An 8,025-nucleotide genomic window follows, 5' to 3' on the forward strand; every position below is an offset into this window, starting at 1 on the left:
GCCGCGTACAAAGTAAAAGTGTACTGACAGTCAGTATCGTTACATGCCGATGTACGTCCAAGATCTTACGTTGCGTTCATCCTATTTTGTGGTTCGTTTTTATCCAGCCTCCTCCGGAACCGTTCAACCGCCCCATCCATTTTCTTAGGACGGCGCTGCCATGCCTGATACGACTGCAGGTCTCCAGTCAGGAACCTCCGGAGGCAAGAGTGAAGACCGACACTGAGCACTCGATGTGTTGTCGCACTGCGTAGAATATGACTTATACGTTCACTGTGGACTCGTCCGAGTCAGGGTCCGGGTATTCGTGTCTTTTTCTTCTACGGCACCGATCCGTTGCAGCATTTAGCGCACCCTCGTAGTGCTGCTATATGTTGGTGGAAAACACGTAAAAAGTAGTATAGAGAACAGCGTGGCGGTCTCGTCCTGGAAAACGTGACGCCACAGCTTCTATTTTGCACATCCTGTGCTCGCGTCGAGGTGAGGGTTTTTTCATGAGAGACCGCGTGACTTCATTTTCTCTTCGCTTGTTCCTCTCCTTCAAACGCTTAATCTCCACATATTGTTTTCTTTCCGTTGTTTCTGTCAGCCGCTATTCCTTCGTGATACTTTCCATCCCCGTGGTGTTCTGCCTTTTGAACAATCTGGTGTCTTCGGTCACTTGCACGATTGCTTCTGATCGTTCACAGGGTTATCTCGTGCGCGTTCGCGTGTCCTGTGGTACCAGGTAAACGCTTTATGCCCTACTTGTAGCCTCGCTCTGTGAGTAAGCACCATCATTGGAAAAAGTCATCAATCAAGCGTTGGCCTTCAGCGGAGCACTTTTTCTTCAGTCCTGTCTGTCTCACCGAATATACCGCCCATCCGTGTTACCCTCACTCGTCTACTTTGGTTTTGTCTTTCATGTCTCCGTGCTGGTCTCTCCTCTTCATCAATATTGCCCCCTCTTGTTTGTTTTCATCTTTCCTATTTGATCTGGTGACGGAGCAAGGCCACTCAAGTGATGCGGATGAGGAAAACAAGGAGACGGATGGCAAACAGTAGCAGGAATAGGAATATGGGAAAAGTCCCAACCTAGTCACAGTTTCCTAGAACCACTACTTCGTGGTCCATCCACCCTAGTGCAAGACAGAAGTCTGACTGGTAACGGAATTCAGGTGGCATGGATGTAGCGACAGGTGATTCCTCTGTTTATGGTTGTTTTTTAATTCAATCTTACTTGCACAACGGCAGCCGCGAGGCAGGCATCTCATGTGTTTCCTACTTCGCCTTTCTGGCGACGATGCATGAGCTTTGATTCTTGAATAAACAGTTCCCTTTGTTCAGTACGTGTTGTGCCGTACGGGTCTTCCGGCAGTCCAAATATGCTTCTCGCGAATTCGGCGTCACTCTCGACAGCTCCACAAGGGTGCAGTATATCCGTTGCTGCCATACTACTGGTCCAACTATAGAAAGTCATGGATGGGAACGCCGGTTCGTCTCGTCGTTTTCTCTTCTCCTTTCCCCTGCTCCCCTCTGGCATACACAGAACATAGTCTCACGTGATAGTGTGTATATATATATATATATATATATATACGTCTATTCATACCTGCGCGTATATGCCCTTATGATAACCACAACGAGAGCCCGCCTCCTGCCACGGGCTGTCATCTCAGCTTTCGAGGCACACCCGGAGTTCCGCTGAAGCAGGCGTATGCTCCAGGATTGAGAGGAAAACCTGGCTGCTATCAAAACCCTGATTTGTACTTGGAGTTGATGGTGGAAAGGCGGCGTCAATTATGTCCTCTGGAATGCCTGTCCCAATTGAGTCGATCCCGGAACACGTACATTCGCCTTGTATGTTGTGGTTGCCAATCAATGCTTTAGAATGCGGCATTATTCCTGACACGTGTAGCACCTATTGAACAATGTTTGCGGTCAACCAGGAAAACAGATACGAACGAGTCTTGCCCGGTGGTCGGGCACCCCTACAGAGAGCGGCACAATGCTTCCTGTCTGTGGCGCAGAGCATTACGGCTTCGTACATGTGCACGTCAGGCTGTCCACGAGACACACCATTCTGGTCCTATCACTGTAATGCGTGCATATCGAGTTTGAGCAAGATCACACAGTACTGCACTGGTACCTAGACCACCGCTTGGGAGTCCATCTCATGGATCGCGACGCCGTCGATGCTGCAGAGTTGCGGGTGGCACTGCTTACGCACTCTTTACGCAAACGATCTCATCTCACCTATCACAGGTGGAGACACAAAAACCAGAGAGCACGGGATGGCGCTGTCACAACTGATATGGCTGTCAAAATTGCGGTGGATAAACAGAATCAGAAATGTCCTGACTGTTGGCTGCTGTGATCAGTGTTGAGAGTGGAGGTTTTTGTGAGGTCCAGAAAACGTACCGAGCTCCCTGCCCCTTGGATGACCGGGAGGAACCGTATGTCTGTCCTCACTTCATTGTTGGTAGAATCTAGAGCGGACCTGAAGTTATGAGCGGAATTCATGAGTCGAATACGGAAAAAAGATGCCCGGAAATGAAAGAGCTAGTACTGAGTCAAAAGGGCAGGACATCACGAAAAGTCCTGTTGACAGGGCGAGCTTATCAGCAAACGAATGTCAACAAATGAAATGTCTGTCTTGGGAAAAGGCTGTTAGGGCTCAGCCCTCAATGTGCGCACAGACCGTGCGAAAGACAATAATTTACACAACCACCTGGGTGTATTGCTGTTGTGCAAGCAAGCACCGATGTTTATCCTCGAGTGATGTACTGTAGCTGAGACTACATAAACGATTGTCCAAATGTCGTAAGCCTCTTCCCACGAAAAGAGCCATAGCCAATCATCTGGTGAAATCTACGTATACGAGCGAGTTGTTTACATATGTGTGTCTGTACATGCTGTTTCATACCCCAACGGTCGGTTCCTAGGAATATCTGCCAGTCTGTTTCCAGGCCTTCTGACAGTCTATTGTGTACCATCTCTTTACACTGGGATTCATGCGCGTATTGTGTTCCTATGCTCGTCTGCATGACAACTCACCTGTCTGCAGTTAAGCCGCAGAAGAATCGCGTATACTCTTTATCGTGGGGTGTTATAACTTGGCCCTGTGCAAGTAGTCGGCACTTCAGGGCTGTATACCTGAATTCAGGCAATCATAGAAATTGTGATAACATAAAACAGACAGTAACTCCAGTTACACCATACAAACGACCCGGATGGTTTCCACTGTTTTACGTCGTACACGTCGCCACTGAGTTTTTTGAAAGTCATTGCAGCTGATGGTTTTGTGTCTACGACGACACTCGGGTTATTCCACACCGATCAGTTTTTATGGTAATGTATGGTAAGTCTATATCAGTCGTACTCGCAGTCAGAAGCTGCTGTTTTTTGGATGCGATTACGTTGGGTACAATCACACATGGATTCGGCCAATGCACAAATGACTCAAGTATTAGTTTGCGCGTGCTCTCCTTTCTTCATGTTCGTATGCGGTTGACGGAGAACAAGCGGCGAGCATGTTCAATTTGATTCAGCTTCTTGTGGGCAGCCCTCATTCCGACTGCGCTTCCACACTCATATGGCTACATACCGGCACACTGTTCCTTCTACACAATTCGTATCATACCGGAGTGGATGTCTCCCGCATAGGCTTGCGGTGTTGAAAGTAACACATCGAGACCACACTTGGTGGGACGCATGTCGACAACATGGTAATGAAACATTAGGACCGATGAACCTCATCTGACATACACGAGAAAACACGACGCCGTGCAACGCTCAGCCGGTACTTAATACCCTTTCAATGTTAGCTTAATACCTACCATAACAACACAAAGATTGAATCGTGCCACTCTGCTCTTCAACAACGGCGAAGCACTTTCGCGCCACGCGTAGTGCCTGCCGAGTCGCTCAAATGGAAAGCCATGCAGAGGCTTTACGAAATGCAGTCTTGTGCACGAGTGTTCAGATTCTACTATCGGCCCCAATGTGACCTCTCCATTCAAATATAGTCTTTGGTTATGGGGGCTTTGCAGAACTTACAGGAAAAAGACGGGCCAGCTCTCACGCACGGTGGTACCTGCGGGCGGTACACAGCCGCACAAGTGTTCTGCTGCCGGGGATGGACTTGAATGTGTATGCTTCCACAGCGGTAGTGGCACCATGAAAAATTAGTTTACACCATGATTGCTCGATTTCTCACTATCTAATCATAATCCATTGAACAACAATTTAAGGAATCTCCCCGACAAGTGATCATGAAACGTTGTGACTAGAACAATCGCAGGATACCCGGCTCATTGCTTTTTATTCTGTTGCACTCTGTCCAGGTAGTTCATCTTCTACATGAACTCTCATTTCTGCTATGATGTGCTGGCAAGATATATCTGAGATATGGCAAACGAAGACACTCGCGATGCAAACCACTAGTCCACATTGAGACATGTACCTTTCCCCAAAACGTCAATTGGCCAGAAGGATGACTGAGGGATACAAAAAGAAACGGCAGCACGTTGCGGAGAAGCAAAAAGATCATTGCCAAAACCATAGCACTTTGCCTAAGGACTGAGGCGTTTTTTCCCCGAGAAATATGAATACCTCTGGAAGAAGGACTCCCTAGAGCAGGGACGCCACATCTTACATAGCCCTGCTGCGCAGCTGTACTGTCTGTGGTGTGTCAAATGAGCTTTGGTGTTCCCGAATCGGCTACGGGAGGCGCGGACGGCTTTTCGTGTTTTCGTACCGTCCGCTTCAGGTATGCTGGATTCATGGAGACAGTGCAAGCCTTAGCTATCGCGAAGCGGCAGAATAGGAAACTGTAGTAAAAGCCTGCTAAGCACCATAGCCCCACTGCTTCAGCAACTGTCGTTATGCAGATCTCCAGTCTGTGTATAAAATGAGACCGACGCTCTAGACGGTAAAAGCGATCCTTGTACTAGGCAACGGGTGGCTGGCTCAGAAGAACATATTTGTTGTCGCAGTTCATCTGAAGCGTCTGTTTAACACGTGAGCGACTGTTCATTCCATGGGATATTCATTTCCACATTTGCCTCTGGAGTTCATCTCACCCCTGCTAGCCGTGCCAAATTGTGCCTCGCTGCACCGCCTCCAAATGGGTTTAGCATCCGCGCGCAAGCCCGGGGGCCAGGATACGCGCGTCAGACCGACTGAGGCTGATCGAGCCTCGCGCTATTTATCCTTCATCGAGGCAGCAAACACATCCTTGAAGCCCAGCGGTTTCTTTTTATGTGAAGTTGACTGGTGGAGGCTCACTTGGGCGCCGTGAAGATATCGGCAAAACTGGAGATGCACGTCGACATTTTGTTCTTCGACGTTTCGTTCGCCACCAATTGTGCTCGGGGCACTGTGGGGCATTCCGTATTACTTTTAGCAGCGGCAGAAGACCACGCCGTTTTTTCTTGCAGTCTCCTGTTTCCCGCCTGATATTCTGAGTCCATCAACAAGTAAGGGAGTTCCTGGTATCCTCACTCGTTCGTCGTCGATAGCTGCAGTTGTAGCCTTGCCTATTTTGACGGGACATGGGTCTAGCAGCTTGCCGCTTCTAGCGCCCACCAGTTACAGGCGTGCCAAAGAATATACGAGGGCATTTTTGGGATCTCCCTTCCTTCACGGAGAGCAAGCGAACCCTCCTTGTCGAAATGGTACCCTTGTCTCTACGACGTTGTCTCTCGGGAAGAAACCTGCCGATCAAAACCTGGGTTGCCGATCTCGCTCAAATTCGTATATGACATTCAAATTTGCACCTTCAAAAGCTGCTTCGAAGCATGAAGTATGAGCCGAATAGTGGCAGTTTGGTTAACTGGAATCATATTCAGTATCCTCTTGTGCATGCTACAGCAGCCTCTTCCGTCTTCTTGAAGCATGGAAATTACGATGCGTGCTATAACCGCCGTACTGTACTCTGTAAGAGTTTGCCGAAACTTTTTCGCGACCGTCTAGCGTTGACACGCCCAGAGAAAGGAATGATACTGTGAAGGACTCAAGTAATCCTGAGCGAACTGGTGCAGAAACGTGTCCCGATGGAAGCTTGTACACGCGATCCCACTTCTCACATCTCATACAGTTTACGATTGAGACACCACTAGACGTTTTATTCAGATTTCCCGATGCTTTCCGTGGACGATTGCTTTTGATATGATTTGTATTTATTGTCCTGACTTTGTTAGCCACGTTGTTTTGTTTGTTGTGCTTCCTACACTGTCCACTTCTTTCCTTTTCCATTTGTCGCCATTTTTCGTGTCTCTCTTCCTTTCGCCTTGCATTGTATTTCATTTCGTCTGTTGTGGTTCCTCCAACTACATTCATGCATGTAGCATGCTGCTATTGGTGTCATCTCCGGACGCCTTCTACTTAGTTTACGGGTTCGAAATAAAGTGCCGTTTCGGGTGCACACGGTCATGGTGCTTTCGACGAAGAAACATTGATTCACCACGCCATCCCTACCCGCTTCGGGTCCTCAGACGAGCCCTCGGCCTCTTGATTCCCGGTCTCATTATCCTTATTTAACCATTTCCGCTTCAGGACCGCAGCGAAGAGCGACAATGTATCCTTCCATCCAAAACGAACTGGACGCGCCAAGCGCCAAGCAGGCATGGCATGCCGAGTCACCTCCTATGAACTCATCTCCTGCAGAGGAGCCTCCGGATGCCCTGACTGTGACAGCGTTGAGGACTCGCGTTGTCACATCCAGACGAAAACATCTACACCGGATGACACGTTCGCCAAGACATGACGGCTCGACAATCTTCCGTTCTGTTGCTCGGGCAATGCTTGTGGGTACGATTCTCGCTGCGTCTGTGGTAGCTCTAAGGCTCTTTTATGTAACATGTGTGCTTGGTGCGAACCGAGCCTCTTCACATTCTGCGATTTCAGCAGCGCGGTCACTCACCGCATTGCCTCTATCTTCTTATGCTCCTGCATTGTCTGCCCGACTAGGGGACGGAATCGTTCCCGGTCAGCGCCCTCGGCAACTCGCAGACACACCGCCTCGTGACCCTAGCGACGGCTTCCCTCATAACGGTTCTGTAATCTGTCAGGCGGAAGAGGGGTCTGGCGGAAACAGATCACAGTCACAGGGAACAACCGGAGGGACGACGCTACGCATACACAAAGGATCACGTGCAGGCAGTGGCAGCAGCAAATACGCAGAGACGCCGCGAGGTCGTCGCCCACGCCGAAAGGCAGTCCGAGAACGTCCAGAAAGGGAAGTGGAGGACGAAGATGTACGACGCTCGGAAACAAACAAAACACCTATTGAAGGTTCGTAAGTTGTTAGATGTTTGTGTGCTTCTTCCTGCGGCTGTGCGCGGTAGTCCAAGTTCAGTCAGGAGGCGCTGTGAAGGCACCATGTTCCTTAGTTTGCTGTGTTTACCTCTGGACCTGTTCTGTTTGGTTCCTCGATTACCATACCCGCTCCTGGTTTATCACACTTTCGGTACCTCATCTACAGCAAAGCAAGATGCCGAGCTCACTTCCCAGGTGACTAAATCATCTGTCATGTGTTTTTTCCTCTCCCTTGTCATCACGTCGGATACGCTCTGGCTCCTTCACTGTTTTTTAGTTTATTTCCCAGGTCCCCTATTGGACACCATTCCCTATTTCGATTCCCCCATTTTCTGTTTGCTGGGCACTGCCACTTCTAGCGCTACTCTGTATATTTTGTTTGAGCATCCTCGTTCGTCTCCTCATCCTTAAAAAACAGAGTATCCTTGTCACGTACTCTTCGGTGCCGCCCGGGCATTGAAATGTGGTGTCTGCACATGACTGACATTCACATCGATGCCCATCGCATCTCGCACAGGTCATGGTGAGGCTCCCCTGCGGCGCGACAAACGCAAGAGGCGGCAGGCTGTGAGCGAGGCAAAAGAAGATGAAGGCGCTGATAAAGCAGAACATGGCAGAAAAAAAAGGAGAAAGAAAGGTGCATCAGAAAGGGAAAGTCAACCTTTCATGGATCCAAATTTCGTCGACGAGTACGCAAACCTAACCAAAGAAGAGTTGGAGCCCCTG

This window comes from Toxoplasma gondii, chromosome VIIb (assembly GCF_000006565.2).
Source record: "Toxoplasma gondii ME49 chromosome VIIb, whole genome shotgun sequence".
NCBI classification, from domain to species: Eukaryota; Apicomplexa; class Conoidasida; order Eucoccidiorida; family Sarcocystidae; genus Toxoplasma; species Toxoplasma gondii.